The sequence below is a fragment of the Pan troglodytes genome, chromosome 7 (genome assembly GCF_028858775.2).
Source record: "Pan troglodytes isolate AG18354 chromosome 7, NHGRI_mPanTro3-v2.0_pri, whole genome shotgun sequence".
In the NCBI taxonomy this organism is placed as follows: domain Eukaryota; kingdom Metazoa; phylum Chordata; class Mammalia; order Primates; family Hominidae; genus Pan; species Pan troglodytes.
In genome coordinates this window covers 81876287-81893847 of record NC_072405.2, presented here as the reverse complement: position 1 = coordinate 81893847, position 17561 = coordinate 81876287, and positions in this window count along the sequence as shown.

Sequence of the window (17561 nt, the reverse complement as noted above, 5' to 3'; positions counted from 1 at the left end):
AGAAGAATCAAATAGAAGCAATAAAAAATGATAGACCACTGATCCCACAGAAATACAAACTACCATCAGAGAATACTATAAATACCTTTATGCAAATAAACTAGAAAATCTAGAAGAAATGGATAAATTTCTGGACACATACACTCTCCCAAGACTAAACCAGAAAGAAGCTGAGTCTCTGAATAGACCAATAACAGGCTCTGAAATTGAGGCAATAATTAATAGCCTACCAACTAAAAAAAGTCCAGGACCAGACAGATTCACAGCTGAATTCTACCAGAGGTACAAAGAGAAGCTGGTACCATTCCTTCTGAAACTACTCCAATCAATAGAAAAAGAAGGTGTCCTCCCTAACTCATTTTATTAGGCCAGCATCATCCTTATAGCAAAGCCTGGCAGACACACAACAAAAAAAGAGAATTTTAGACCAATATCCCTGATGAACATCAATGCAAAAATCCTCAATGAAATACTGGCAAACCGAATCCAGCAGCACATCAAAAAGTTTATCCACCATGATCAAGTTGGCTTCATCCCTGGGATGCAAGGCTGGCTCAACATATGCAAATCAGTAAATGTAACCCATCACATCAACAGAACCAACGACAAAAACCACATGATTATCTCAATAGATGCAGAAAAGGCCTTTGACAAAATTCAACACCCCTTCATGCTAAAAACTCTCAATACACTAGGTATTGATGGAATGTATCTCAAAATTATAACAGCTATTTATGATAAACCCACAGCCAATATCACACTGAATGGGCAAAAACTGGAAACATTCCCTTTGATAACCGGCACAAGACAAGGATGCCCTCTCTCACCACTCCTATTCAACATAGTGTTGGAAGTTCTGGCCAAGGCAATCAGGCAAAAGAAAGAAATAAAGCATATTCAATTAGGAAAAGAGGAAGTCAAATTGTCCCTGTTTGCAGATGACATGATTGTATATTTAGAAAACTCCATTGTCTCAGCCCAAAATCTCCTTAAGCTGATAAGCAACTTCAGCAACGTCTCAGGATACAAAATCAATGTGCAAAAATCACAAGCATTCCTATACACCAATAACAGACAAACAGAGAGCCGAATCATGAGTGAACTCCCATTCACAATTGCTGCAAAGAGAATAAAATACCTAGGAATCCAACTTACAAGGGATGTGAAGGACCTCTTCAAAGAGAACTACAAACCACTGCTCAACGAAATTAAAGAAGACAGAGACAAATGGAAGAACATTCCATGCTCATGGATAAGAAGAATCAATATCATGAAAATGGCCATACCCACCCAAGTTAATTTATAGATTCGATGCCATCTGCATTAAGCTACCAATGACTTTCTTCACACAATTGGAAAAAAACTACTTTAAATTTCATATGGAACCAAAAAAGAGCCCACATTGCCAAGACAATCCTAAGCAAAAAGAACAAAGCTGGAGGCATCACGCTACCTGACTTCAAACTATACTACAAGGCTACAGTAACCAAAACAGCATGGAACTGGTATCAAAACAGAGATATAGACCAATGGAACAGAACAGAGGCCTCAGAAATAACACCACACATCTACAACCATCTGATCTTTGACAAACCTGACAAAAACAAGAAATGGGGAAAGGATTCCCTATTTAATAAGTGGTGCTGGGAAAACTGGATAGCCATATGTAGAAAGCTGAAACTGGATCCCTTCCTTACACCTTATACAAAAATTAATTCAAGATGGATTAAAGACTTAAATGTTAGACCTAAAACCATAAAAACCCTAAAAGAAAACCTAGGCAATACCATTCAGGACATAGGCATGGGCAAGGACTTCATGACTAAAACACCAAAAGCAATGGCAACAAAAGCCAAAATAGACAAATAGGATCTAATTAAACTAAAGAGCTTCTGCACAGCAAAAGAAACTACTATCAGAGTGAACAGGCAACCTACAGAATGGGAGAAAATTTTTGCAATCTACCCATCTGACAAAGGGCCAATATCCAGAATCTACAAAGAACTCAAACATATTTACAGGAAAAAACAACCCCATCAAAAAGTGAGCAAAGGATATGAATAGACACTTCTCAAAAGAAGACATTTATGCAGCCAACAGACCACGAAAAAATGCTCATCATCACTGGTCATGAGAGAAATGCAAATCAAAACCACAATGAGATACCATCTCATGCCAGTTAGAATGGCAATCATTAAAAGGTCAGGAAACAACAGATGCTAGAGAGGATGTGGAGAAATAGGAATGCTTTTACACTGTTGGTGGGAGTGTAAATTAGTTCAACCCTTGTGGAAGACAGTGTGGCAATTCCTCAAGGATCTAGAACTAGAAATACCATTTGACCCAGTAATCCCATTAGGATATATACCCAAAGGATTATAAATCATGCTACTATAAAGACACATGCACATGTATGTTTATTGCAGCACTATTCACAATAGCAAAGACTTGGAATCAACCCAAATGTCCATCAATGATAGACTGGATTAAGAAAATGTGGCACATATACGCCATGGAATACTATGCAGCCATAAAAGAGGATGAGTTCATGACCTTTGCAGAGACATGGATGAAGCTGGAAACTATCATTCTCAGCAAACTATCACAAAGACAGAAAACCAAACACTGCATGTTCTCACTTATAGGTGGAATTGAACAATGAGAACACTTGGACACAGGGTGGGGAACATCACACACCAGGGCCTGTCAGGGGGTGGGGGTCTGGGGGAGGGATAGCATTAGGAGAAATACCTAATGTAAATGACGAGTTGATGGATGCAACAAACCAACATGACACATGTATACCTATGTATCAAACCTGTCACTTATGCACAAGTACCCTAGAACTTAATAATAATAAAAAGTGAGGTCTTATTGTTGAGGTCATAAAAATTTCTTTTTTCCCTGCTTGAGTTTGGAAACAGTTGCTAGATAAGTATTCAGGCAGATGACAATGAAAATTTAGCTTGGTTTGCTGATCAACGCAGGATAGGAAGCCCTGTCTTAGATGTGTAGCAATAAGGGGCTTCCCATTACTGGCCTTCAGAATTGGGCAGATGGACACGCACAGGTAGTGTGAACACCCTCAGTCTCACCTGCACATCAGCGCCTTTACTGCCAAGCATAACAAGGCCTCTTCACTGTGTAGACAGGCAGGTCCCTGAGGAGAAAGGGAGGTGGGGACAGATGCTCTTCATCTCTATGGAGAGGAGAAAGAAAGTCTAGGTCAAGAGGAAAACCCCTTTTTGAAAAAGCCTGAGGAGTGGGGAAAAGTGTACATCTCTATCTCTTCCTGAGAAACAGGGAGAAAGCAAGGATATGACTGTGATGTCAAGGAGGGTGGGCTCTGGGCCATAAGAAAGCCACAGAGTGTTACAGACGTTCACAAATGGGCAGTCACATCCAGCGGGGTGCTCACAGAAAGCTTCAAGGAAGATATGGTGTTAGAAATGGGCCGTAAAGACAGGAAAGAAGGAAGGAGAGGGCATTTTCAGAAAGAGGGGGAAACAGAAGTAAAGACGCTATGCATTTGGGAATGTCGCACTTGGCTGGAGCACTAGGTATTCTAGAGCAAGTGTCATAAATCCACGTGCATGAAGGCACCAAGCCAGCACCAGATTGAGTGACACCAGTCAGGTGAAGGCTGTAGTGAACTGGGGCCTGTTTCTCCCTTTCAAAGGGCTCTGGCTTCCTAGCCTCAGCCCTTTGTGCCATGCAGGTTCAAAGCTGCCAGACATCCCAACTTTTCATGTTGGGATCCAGAAGCCAGAATCTGGATTTCTACATGAAAAAACCTTCCAATGTATAAATGTTAGCAACTAATTTGAAATAAGCAGCTAATTCAAAATTTATAAAGCCATTGTGTTTCCCAAAGAAAATTATATCTGCAAGCTAGATCTGGCTTTTTGGGGCCATTCATGCACAACCTCAGGGACAAAGGAATAGAGGGCAATAGGTCCCAAAAGATAACTTGATCATCTGTGGTAGAGAGCCTCAGATGCCAAGCATGAGTTTATATTTAATGTTTCCCAGTGGGAGATTTTGAGAATGCAAGTAAGTTATTGCTTCGGTGATTAAGGATGAAGGTTCATCTAAGTATCATTTGTAGGCTAGACGGTAACAGGGGGACACTGAAGGTTGGGAAACCACTGGGAAGCAGGAATGGGAAGGAGGGACTGGATAATTAGGATATCAAGGGAGAGGACTTAAGATCAATTGTTTAGCTATAGAATATCAAGAAAGGAAGAATCAAAACTAGCTCAGGTTTCCAATCTTAGAGATAAGCATATCAGAAGGATATGCTAATTTGCAGGGGAATAAGAGCATAAATGCAACTTCAGACATATTCGGTTTAAGGTGCCGTCAGGATGTCCACATAGAGATGCCAAGCAGGTATTTGAAAAGCAGCTCTGTAGTTATGGAAAAAAGACACTGACTAGAGTTGGAACTCTGAGAAACATTTGCACAGCAAAGACTGAGTTTTCCATGATAAAAATGTAGAGAGAGAAAGAGTCCAAGTTCATGAGGGATGAGAGGAAATAGGAAGAAGACAGAAGACACAGAAGACAGAAGAGGAAGAAAGGAGGAGAAGAAGGAGGGGGAGGGGGAAGAAGAAGGAGGAAGGAGAAGGAGAAGCAGCAGCAGCTATCACAGATATAGGAGAATGAGCATATTCTATGTCCTTGCATGCTTTATATTAATTCATACATAATGCTATTAATACATATGTGTTTGTAAGCATTATGATACATTAGATCCTAGGAGAATAATTAACTACACTTAAATGGACATGTTTCTGCTTATGTCTGAATTTTGGTTAAGAATGATTTAGATTTACGTTTCTATTTTCTGATCACCTCTTCCAAGTATGGTCAATGATTTAAGAAATCGGAAGCAGGAGAAAATTTTCAAAGAAAATTTTAACTATTTTTTGGATGAACACTCCTAAACACCTTTGATTATCAGATGGATTTAATATTGAACTCCTACTATGTACTCTGAACATTTAATATTATTTATAAATCTTATGAAAACTCTAAAAAATAAGTAGGTGATATTATTTCTGCTTCATAAATAAGATAAATTTGGAGTCTCTGTTTTACACTAGGTCTCTAGCAAGAAAGTGGGAGAACTAGGATTTCAATCTACTGGGATTCAAAGCGGATATAATAAACTCCATGGAACAATTATTCTTAAAACCTTAAACCTAGCTGATACATGTAATAATGGTTTAATCACTTAAACTTTAGGGCAAGATAGTACTTCTGTTACTGAAAATCCAGGAGTTCAGTCTAGATCCTGCTACTCGCCACACAGAAAGCCAATCACTGAGACAAGGATTATCACGAAGGAGGAAGTCTTTAATAGGGTGCTACAGCCAAAGAGATGGGAGTTCAGTCTCAAATCCATCTCCCTGAACTACTAAAACTAGAGGTGTATATAGCAGGGAAGAAATGTAACAATATGCAAGAAAACAGAAACTAGGAACTAGGGAGGAGCATGGAATCAATCATGATGAATTAGTGGTCCAGCCTCACTGTCTGGATGTGGTGATCTGATGAGTTTCAGTTCTTTGATACTTTCTGTTTTGAGATGCTTGAAGGTCCTTCCCTGAGGAAGGAATTCAGATAAAACAAATATAAGTTTCAAGTTTTAAGACTAGAAGGATCAATTTCCATTTTTATCCAAAATAAAATTACCAATGGGACCATTGGGTTGGTTTCACTTCCACAGACAAAAATATCTCTCATGGGGACTTGTGGTGGTGGCTCATGCCTGTAACCCCAGCATTTTGAGGCCAGGAATTTGAGACCAGCCTGGCCAACATGGAGAAACCTGTCCCTATTAAAAATACATAAAAATTACCGGGGTGTGCCGGCACATGCCTGTAATCCCAGCTACTCAGGAGGCTGAGGCACAAGAATCGCTTGAGCCTGGGAGGCGGAGGTTGCAGTGAGCTGAGATTGCGCCACTGCACTCCAGCCTGGGCGACAAAGAGAGATTGTCTTAAAAAAAAAAAAAAATCAAGATTGAGCTGAGGTCCTGACATGAACACATCATGGAGCATTTACACTGGTAGAATGGAAAGCAGGGATCGTATACATGAATAATTATGTCTGCTCCCTGCCCCAGTCTTCCCTAGGAAAGAGTTAACTGAAGCCAATTCAAGAAAGGAGTGGAATGTTTATTTCTTTTTAATAAACAGGATGTGCTGACATTAATAATAAATCACCTTTTTAGCCTTGGGATTGGATTTATGTTTTTCATTAATTTTTTTTTTAACCACAGGCTCTACTTCCTTACCTCACATTTACTCTTTTCGTTTCTCATGAAGTTTGAAGAAAAACCAGTGTATATTTTATTCACAGAAAGCTCGAATCACCCTCAAGTAAGATAAACTCAAGATTTAGAGATAAGCATGAGATGCCAACTTCTGATATTGCAGATGCCATGGATGTTCATCCTTGGGATGGAACACAATGACTCTTCTGCATTTGTGGTTTAGAAATTCCTCCAGTGTAAGCAATATCAATCATAACCTTGGGAAACTGTACCTTATGATAAATATTTAGGATGGGAAGATGGACTCCTGATCGTAGACTGAGAAAACAATTCTTTACAAAGAATAATTACTTTGGTGAAGGACAAATCATTAGTAGTGATAGTTTCAAAGAAATTTCCTAAGACAGCTCACTTCCTTTTCTGTAATTTTCTGCTTACCAAGCAGCCTTCTAGTGTGTAATTTAGACTCTTGAGTACGTATGTCCACTAAAAATCAGATGCCTTCTCTTCATGACATGTTTTAGATCTGGGAATGAGTATGTTAATTAATGAATTGCTATTCTGCTTCACAGTCTCTGTGAATTTGGTTGGTGTGAATTACAGATCATGATCATCCTCATCAGATTAACATATAGAGGGTTTTTTTAATGAGAAAAATCACTTCAGTAATTTTGAAAAATAATGGATATTTTTAGGAATTTCAGCAATGTGGAATAGTACAAAAAAGAAGTCTAAAAAGCACCTCAAATCTCATCACTCATAAATAACATCAGATGCCATTTAAAATTGGATGATTCTACGTATGCTATACTTAAAGTTATTCAACTTAATTTTTACTCTGCTATAAGAAAAACTTCAGTAAAAATGTGACATTGCTTAAATTCAAATATTATTACTTTTAAAATTATATATTATAAATTCATATTTAGATCAATTTTTAGATTTATCTCCAGACTTAGATCTAGGTCTTCTTTCCTTAAAGATTCCTCTGTAAGGCTTTTGAAACTGAAGCATGCCTCCAGATCTCCTGGAGAGCTTGTTAAAATCCAGACTCTTGTAGGTCTGGAGTGGGGCCTGAGAACTTGCATTTCTCACAGACTCCCAGGTGATGCTGACGCTGCCTGTCCACAGACCACGCTTTCCGTAGACCTGCTTGAGAATCGTCTGTACTCAGAATCACCTGGCAAACATCTGCGAATTACCATTGTCCAGGTTCTACCCCCACAGATTCTGATCTAATTGGTTTGGGGTGGCCTCTTGAACTGGGGTAATTTTTAAAAGCTCTTCTCATGACCAGCCTGGCCAACATGGCAAAACTCTGCCTCTACTAAAAATACAAAAATTAGCTTGGCATAGTGGCAGGCACCTGTAATCCCAGCTATCCAGGAGGCTGAGACAGGAGAATTGCCTGAAACAACCTCCCGGGAAGTGGAGGTTGCAGTGAGCCGAGATCGTGCCATTGCACTCTAGCCTGGGCAACAAGAGCGAAACTCCGTCTCATTTTTCTTCCCTTCAGACCTATGTGGATGTTTTCCATTGTCTTCTGATATTAATTGTTACCATGGAGAAATCTGATTCCTCACCATGTTTTATCCCTTGTAGATTATTGGCTGTTTCTGTGGGGATGCCTCAAGATTTTCTTGATTTTTGAAACTGAATTAAAGTATGATTCACTGTAGGTAGTACCAGTTCAAGATGTCCTGGAACATGGTGTATTCTTTCAAGGCTGTAGAGTCCATTCTTTCTGCATTTTTGGAAATTTTTCTTTTATTAAATCTTTGAATACTTACTCTTTCTATTCCATAGTTTTGAGTTCTCTACTTCAGGGACACCAAATATCCTTATTTGGGATCATCTTCATCTGTTCTAAATATCTACAGAATTGGAGAATAAGAATTTGTCAATATTTTCTATTTTCTTTCTGATTCCTTGAATCTGTGGAATTTTTTTCTCCCACGGATGCATTCACTGTTGATTATCTTAGCATTCTTCTAAGTCAGCAGTTCAGTTTCTAGTTGTGACTCTTCTTCCTTGCTGTTTCTAATTTATTAATTTTGTAATGATATTGTGAGTCCAATTTATTTTCTTAGATCTACAATCACTCTTTATTTAATTCTATGTCCAGGGATTGGCAAACTTTTTTTTTTGGTAAAAAGGCTAGAGGGTAAATATTTTAGGCTTTGCCGACCATACAGTCTCTATTGCAGCTACTTAACTCTCACATTGTAGCATGAAAACGGTTATAGACAATCTGTAAATTAATGGGCATGACTGTGTTCCAATAACACGTTATTTACAAAAACAAGCCGCTGGCTCGCTCATTCTCAGTGGCAGTAGTATGTTTAGCACATAGTGTTCTTTAAGTAATTGTAATCGTCCTCCTCCCTCTTTTCAAGACCAGCTCTTAATTCACTGCCTCTGGGGATAGTTTCCTAATTCTTCCTAAAGTGGATGCTTCTTCTCTGTTCTCAGAACACTTTGTTTACAGGCAGCATGATCATCACCAGGTTGATTTAATAATAACTAATGTTTTTTGCAGGCGAATTATGTGCAGGCCGTTGCACTAAATGCTTTTCATCTACTATCTTGTTGAAACTTCCCAGTAAACCAATTTTACAATTCCTAGTCAACTCATCTTTACTCCATTCTCCTGGGTGACTATTAGGCACCTCTTTTCTTTTCAAATCACCAATGCCTTCCCTCAGCCTCCTATTCTGAGCTTATGACCCATCTCTTTATTTCACTAAGAAAATATTAAATAGACGGAGTCAGAAGAGAACTTCCAGCACCCTAAATGCTAATCTATAACCCTACCTGCTTCTGTTCTCGGATGTGCACTACCCATGTTCCCAAGAGCAACCTCTTCACTTGTGCAGCAAATACATCTCGATCTCCTCTTGCTGCAGCAATGTATCCCCGAACCATCACAGTTTTTCCTCTGAATTTGATCATTTCCACCAGCATAGAAACTTGCTACAAAATCTGTCTTAAATGAACAAGCATCCCTCTTGTCACCTGCTACTTCATTTCTTTGCTTCCCTTTATAGCAAAACTCCAGAGTGCCCTGGACTCAGTCTTCCTTCCTCAACCTCCTGGCTCTCTTGAACCCACTCCAATTAGGCAGTTGGTGTCACCACTGCACTAAAACAGTTCTTGTCAAGGTTTCTGGTAACTTCCATGTGGCCAAAGCCAGTGACAATTCTCAGTCCTTATTTGCCCTGTCAAGCACCTTTTGACACAGTGGATCTCTCTTCCTTGAGGAGGCTTCCAGAGCATTATTTTCTTTCTCCTTTTACTTTTCAAGCCACCTCTTCTCATTCTCCTTAACAAAGTCTACAGCTGGTAAATTGGCACATGTGGGATTCGAGCTCCTCCAAGGCAGAAACTACTTCTTACTCATTTCTATGTCCCTAGTACCTAGCACTATCCCCAGCACCTCATGTGAACTGAGAAGAATCTTTATTATTTTGCAAGAAAGGATGTTAGTTGGCGATGAGATGGTTCAGATCAGAGATGCTGGACTCTGAGTAAGGTGAGGGAGACGGGATGGAATTTCCAAAGGGTGGAGAACAGGTAGGATACCTGGACAGCTAAGTGGCAAACATAGGGTAGGACCAGATGGAAGAAGGAAATTGAGTCTAGTCTGGCAGGCCCTGTCTTCAAAGACTAGCAGCATATAGTTGAGAGACCACTTCCTGGTCTTTAGTCAAGAACTCATTGCCTAAGGACATGTTCCCAGGGAAGAGAACTCCACATGTGCCAGAATTTTACTGGCTGTGCCTTCAGTAACAGTTCCCAGGAGGGTGGGCAAGCAAAATGATTGGGCAGAGGACTTGAACAGCAGTGCAGCCTCAGTGAAGGCTTCCACCAATCCCACATGGATCTGTGGAACTGGAAAAGACCTTCAGGATTTTCCTGCTCTGAGGCAAGGAGATTTCACCTTTATAAACTCCACCCCTCCCTGCACTAGTCAGCCACAAGATCATGGGATCATGGATCATGGGGTGCGACCCTGGGCAAGGTAGATCTCTTCTGCCGAGGGAAATTTCTCAGGAGGGCCTCTCCTGTGGACACTCTCAGCAACTGAGGAGCAAGTACTGCGGCTCTCAAGATGCAATTTGGATGGCACACTACAGTATTCATTACACCTCTCCCCAGAGAAACCAAAGTACAGTATTAGGTAGGAAGGAAGATAAGCACCCAGGAGTAGAAGAAGAAGATGGCTTGACCATGTATTGGTAGGGCTCCTCTTAGGAAATGGCTCAAATGAAGAGACTTTATGGACAGGGTTAAAGAAGCAGACACGATCGTGATGTACCTGGAGACTAACACAGTGAAAAGCTGTTGCCACCCTTAGGGCTAAAGGGCCAAAGGGAGAGCCAGTAGGAGCAGGCACTGCGGAAGAAGTGCTGCCTGGTAGGAGCTGTGGTTATGAGGGATGCCAGAGATGGTGCCGCATGGGGAGCAGGGAAGTTCCTGACTCTTTCTACTCCCTCTTTCCACCTCCTGCCTGTGTGCCTCCCATGGCCAACCCCTGTTCACAGTCTGTTGATAATGGAGCACGGGTCCTGCATTCCACAGGAGTCAGCTTCTTGGGGTGCAGAGCAGGGTGAACAGAGAGTGGATGTGGGTAAGGAGATGGAGAATAATCAGCAGAGATCACAAGGTAAACGCAGTATTAGAACCGGGGGCCACGGGTGTGTCTGAGATGCTACTCTGCTCTGCCTTCCAGGCTTTTCTACTGACTGAGACTGAGGCTGAAGTAGAGTCTGGGTGTGGCTGAGTCTGGGGTGGGTCCCTAATGTGAGGATTGAATGCCAAATTGAGGGCAATTATGAGTGGTAGGCATGGCTAAGTGTTCCCAGGTGGGAAGGTGGGAGGGATCGAGGGGAAAAGAGACAAGGAGGAGAATATGACGCCCAAGAAAGCAAAAACTCAACGAAACCCACAGAGAACCCTGAGGCCATTTGACGTTGCCTCCAGTCCCACCAAGTCTGTTGGTTTTGTTTGGTTCTAGCTGAGGTCTCTAACACAGAGATCAGACGGAGGACCAGATCTTCCTTCCAGGGACACTTGAACTAGTGAACTTGGATGTGCCCTTCAGCATGAAGAACCTGTGAAATGCAGGGAGAGGGAGTGGCGAGAGAAGGGAACCTTTACAGTAAGGAGTTGGGCTGGATGGGAGCCACATCTTCCTATGGAAAGGCCATGTGTCACTGCCCATCACCATAAAAAAATCTTGTGGGCATCCGGTAATCAACACTTAAGGAGCCCAAATGGTAGTGGAAAATGCTTTTGACTTTACTCATATAGTCGGAGTGAATTGGGCATCCAGGAATCCTGTCTTCCTGGTGTCCTCCCTCTTTGTTTTTAACCTCTGTAGCCTCCCTGCTCCCCCGCCTTGGCAGGGGAGATCAAGGTTCTGGCGATTATTTTTCCTGAGGAGATGGGACGGTAGCAGCTTGTAAATGGTCCTCCTCCTTAGAGGTAATCCTGGTCTTTTAGTCTTTTCACAGTGGAACACCTATGAAACAAACCCATTTCCCTCCTGGCAAATGAGGCCACTCCCACGCACTTCTTTGATGTGTTATTCAAGTGAATCTCCCCTTCCAAACAAGAGTGAGGGCAGGAGCCAAAAAAAAAGGGTGGTGGTGGTGGAGGGCTGGGGGGTGGTGGTGAGGGAGAGAAAAGCCTTGTCCTTCCACACGAAAAATAGTGATAATAATTATTACTCTAGTGGGCTATTATTGAGCAGTGGTTCATCTATTCTGTGGCTACTCTATGTTGGTACATATTAAATGCATGTTGAATATCCCTAATGGGAAAGTTGAAAGTGCTGCAAAATCCAAAACTTTTTGAGCACTGACATGACCCCGCAAGTGGAAAATCCCAGATCTGACCACATGTGATGGATCACAGTCAACACACAGGTGCGTGACACAGTGTATTCGGTGTCCTCAAGGAAAAAAAGACCCAGTCCATTTAAGCTGCAATATATCTGTGCAGACTCAAATTCCCCATGCAAGCACAACCACAAAAAGCTATAAAATGGTACGTGTGCCAGCTGGACACACCAACAGCAGCTCCCCCATGATGCCCCATGTGGGGCTAAGGCTTACGTGCATTGCTCACTGTTTTTTGGCATGTGCTCTGTGGTATAAAGATATTGTTGAAAATGTCAAAAAAAGGCTGCATGATATCCATAGGGTAATGCAGATATTCCAAAATCTGAAAAAATTCAAAATCCAAGACACTTCTGGTTCCAACTCACTTCCACGAGTTGAATATGAGGGATACTCAACCTGTACTATTTTGGCTTGAATGGCGGCCCTCCCAAAAGATATGTTTATATCCTAACGGCTGGAACCCATGAATGTGAACTTATTTGGAAAAAGGGCCTTTGCAAATGTTATTAAGTTAAGGATCTCAAAATGAGATCATCCTGGATTATCTGAGTGGACCCTAAATCCAAAGACAAGTGTAGAGTCCTTATAAGAGACAGATAAAGGGATCCAGGAGAAGAGGAGAAGACCATGTGGAGACAGGAGAAGAGACCAAAGTGATCCAACTGCCAGCCAGGGATCTCCTGAACCACCAGAAGCTGGAAGAGGGGAGTGATTCTCTCCTATGGCCTTCAGAGGGAGCATGTCCCCTTGTTCTCACACTTCGAGCCTCTGGAACTTTAAGAGAATAAATTCCTGTTGTTTTAAGCCACCCAGTTTGTGTTTATTGGTTTTGGTGGCTCTAGGAATCTAAAACTAATGTTTACATGCATTATTTCTAATCCTCATGGTGACTGGTAAGATGAAGGAATTTTTTCCCCCATTTTATAGGCAAATAAATTGCAAGTTAGTAACTTACCCAAGTTTCTGCAGCTGGTAAATTGCAGAGCCAGGATTTGAACCTGGACTTGACTGAATCACAAATCCAAGTTTCTCCTTCATGATGCAGTTCTCTTTGAGTACTTCATTTTTGATATCCTTTCCATGCAAAAAGTGCTCTTCTGCAGTCCTGACTCATGGGCACGTCTCTGCTTGCCCCAGTCATACTCATTCACTCAGCAACATTTACAGGCACACCTCATTTTATGGCACTTTGCTTTATTGCATCTCACAGATACTGCACTTTTTACAAACTGAAGGTTTGTGGCAACCCTACATTGGGCAAGTCTATCGGCATCATTTTTCCAATAGGATGTGCTCACTTCATGTCTATGTGTCACATTTTGGTGACTCTTGCAATATTTCAAAGTTTGTCTTTATTATTATTTCTGTTACAGTGGTCTGTGATCAGTGATCTTTGATGTTACTATTGTAATTGTTTTGGGGCATCACAAACTGCACCCACATAAGAGGGTGAACTTAATTCATAGTTGTGTGGGTTCCGACTGCTCCATTGACCAGTCATTTCTCATCTCTCTCCCTCTCCTCAAACTCCCTATTCCCTGAGACACAGCAATATTGAAATTAGGCCAATTAATAACCCTACAATAGCTTCTAAGTGTTCAACTGAAAAGAAGCATCACATGTCTATCACTTTACGCCAAAAGCTAGAAATGATTAAGCTTAGTGAGGAAGGCATGTCGGAACTCAAGATAAGTAGAAAGCTAGGTGTCTTGCACCAGTTAGCCCTGCTGTGAATGCAAAGGAAAATTTCTTGAAGAAAATTAAAAGTGCTAGTCCAGTGAACACACAAAAAGTAAGAAAGTGAAACAGTCTTATTGCTAATATAGAGAAAGTTTTAGCAGTCTGGATAGAAGATCAAACCAGCTGCAACATTCCCTTAAGCCAAAGCCTAACCCAGAGCAAGGCCCAACTCTCTTCAATTCCATGAGGGCTGAGAGAGGTGAGGAAACTGCAGAAGAAAAGTGTGAAGCTAGCAGAGGTTGTTTGTTCATGAAATTTAAGGAAAGAAACCATCTCCATAGCATAAAAGTGCAAGGTGAAGCAGCAAGTGATGATGGAGAAGTGGCAGCAGGTTATCCAGAAGATCTAGCTAAGATCATTGATGAAGGTGGCTACACTACACAACAAATTTTCAGTGTAGATGAAACAACCATATGTTGTGAGAAGATGCCATCTAGGACTTTCATAGCTACAAATGAGAAGTTGATGTCTGGTGAAATAGTTTAGATATTTGCCCCCACCCAAATCTCATGTTGAAATGTAATCCCCAATGTTGGAGGTGGGGCCTGGTAGAAAGTGACTGGATCATAGGGGTGTATTTCTCATGAATGGCTTAGTGCCATACCCTTGGTACTGTTGCTGTAATAGTGAGGGATTTCTCACGAGATCTGGTTGTTTAGAATTGTGTGGCACCTCCCCTGCCTTCTCTTTCTCCTGCTTTGCCTTTTGCCATGATTGTAAGTTTCCTGAGGCCTCCCCAGAAGGCAAGCAGATGCCAGCACCATGCTTCCTATAAAGCCTGCAGAACCGCGAGCCAATTAGGCCTCCTTTCTTTATAAATTACCCAGCCTCAGTTTTTTTTTTTTTGAGACAGAGTCTCGCTCTGTCACACAGGCTGGAGTGCAGTGGTGCAATCTCAGCTCACTGCAGCCTCCACCTCCCAGATTCAAGCGATTCTCCTGCCTCAGCCTCCCAAGTAGCTGGAATTACAGATGTGCACCACCACGCCCAGCTAATTTTTGTATTTTTAGTAGAGATGGGGTTTTGCCATGTTGGCCAGGCTTGTCTCAAACTCCTGACCTCAAGTGATCTGCCTGCCTTGGCCTCCCAAAGTGCTGGGATTACAGGCATGAGCCACCGTGCCCGGCCACCTCAGGTATTTTTTTATAGCAACATAAGACCAGCCTAATATGCCTGGCTTTAAAGCTTCAACACATAGATTGATTCTCTTGTTAGGCACTGATATAATGGTGACTTTAACTTGAAGCCATTGTTCATTTCCCATTCTGAAAATCCTACGGTCCTTAAGAATTATACTAAATCTGCTCTGCCTCTGCTCTAGAAATGGAACAACAAAGTCTGGATGACAGCACGTGTTTACTGCATGGTTTGGTGAATATTTTAAGTTCACTATTGAGACCTACTCCACAGGAAAAAATAGAGATTTCTTTCAAAATATTACTGCTTATTGACCATGCACCTAGTTACCCAAGAGTTCTGATGGAGATGTACCAGGAAATAAGCATTGTTTTCATGCCTGCTAACACAACATCCATTCTGCAGCCTATGGATTAAGGAGTAATTCTGAGTCGTAAGTCTTATTATTTAAAAAATATATTTAGTAAGGCTTTGGTTGCCATAGATTGGATTCCTTTCTTGGATCTGGGCAGAGTACACTGGAAAACTCCTAGAAAGTCATCATTCTACATACTGTTAAGAACATTCATGATTCACAAGAGGAGGTCATACTATCATCATTAACAGGAGTTTGGAAGAAGTTGATTTGCACCCTCAAGTGTAACCTGGAGGGGTTCAAGACTTCAATGGAGGAAGTAACTGCAGATGTGGTACTTGTCAGGGGATTGCAGCAATCTCATGACAAAACTTGAATGGATGAGGAGTTGCTTTTTATAGATAACCATAGAAAGTGATTTCTTGAGATGGAATCTACGCCTGTCAAAAATGCTGTGAACATTGTTGAAATGACAATTAAAAATTTAGAATGTAGTATAAACTTAGTTGATAAAGCAGCAGCAAGATTTGAGAAAATTGACTGAAATTTTGAAAAAAGTTCTCCTAACGAAGAGACAACATACCAAAATCTCTGGGACATAGCTAAAGCAGTGCTAAGAGGGAAATTTGTAGCACTAAATGCCCACATCAAAAAGCTAAAAAGATCTCAAATCGACACCCTAACATCACAAATAAAAGAACTAGAGAACCAAGAGCAAACGAACCCCAGAGCTAACCAAAGACAAGAAATAAGAAAGCTCAGAGTGAAACTGAAGGACATAGAGAAATGAAAAATCCTTCAAAAAAATCAGCGAATCCAGGAGCTGGTTTTCTGAAACACACAATAAAATAGATAGACTGCTAATGAGACTAATAAAGAAGAAAAGAGAGAAGATTCAAATACTTACAATCAGAAATAAGAGGGATACCACCACTGACCCCACAGAAATACGAACAACCATCAAAAAATACTATAAACACCTCTATGCAAATAAACTGGAAAATATAGATGAAATGGATAAATTCCTGGACACCTACACCCTCCTAAGACTGAACCAGGAAGAAGTTGAATCCCTGATGGGACTAATAACAATAACAAGTTCTGAAATTGAGACAGTAATAAATAGCCTACCAACCAATAGCTTAGCCCAGGTCCAGATGGATTTATAGCTGAATTTTACCAGAGGTACAAAGAGGAGCTGGTACCATTTCTCCGGAAACTATTCCAAACAATTGAAAAGGATGGACTCCTCCCTAACTCATTTTATGAGGCTAGCATCATCCTGATACCAAAACCTGGCAGAGATACAACAAAAAAAGAAAACTTCAGGCCAATATCCCTGATGAACATAGATGCAAAAATCCTCAATAAAATACTGGCAAACTGAATCCAGCAGCACATCAAAAAGCTTATCCACTATGATCAAGTTGGCTTCATCCCCGGGATGCAAGCCTGGTTCAATACACCCAAATCAATAAACATAATTCATCACATAAACAGATCTAAAGACAAAAACCACATGATTATCTCAGTAGATGCAGAAAAGGCCTTTTATAAAATTCAACATTCTTTAAGTTAAAAACTCTCAATAAACTAGGTATTGAAGGAACATGCCTCAAAATATTAGGAGCCATTTATGAGAAACCTTCTGCCGATGTCAGACTGAATGGGCAAAAGCTGGAAGCATTCCCTTTGAAAACTGGCACAAGACAAGGATGCCCTCTCTCACCACTCTTACTCAACATAGTATTGGAAGTTCTGGCCAGGGCAATCAGGCAAGAGAAAGAAATAAAGGGTATTCAAATAGGAAGAGAGGAAGTCAAATTGTCTTTGTTTGCAAAGGACATGATCCTATATCTAGAAAACCCCATCGACTCAGCCCAAAAGCTTCTTAAGCTGATAAGCAACTTCAGCAAAGTCTCAGGATACAAAATCAATGTGCAGAAATCACAATCACAATGTGCAGAAATGCACCAACAACAGACAAGCAGAGAGCCAAATCATGAATGAAATCCCATTCACAATTCCCACAAAGAGAATAAAATACCTAGAAATACAGCTAACAAGGGAAGTTAAGGACCTCTTCAAGGAGAACTACAAGCCACTACTCAATAAAATCAGAGAGGACACAAGCAGATGGA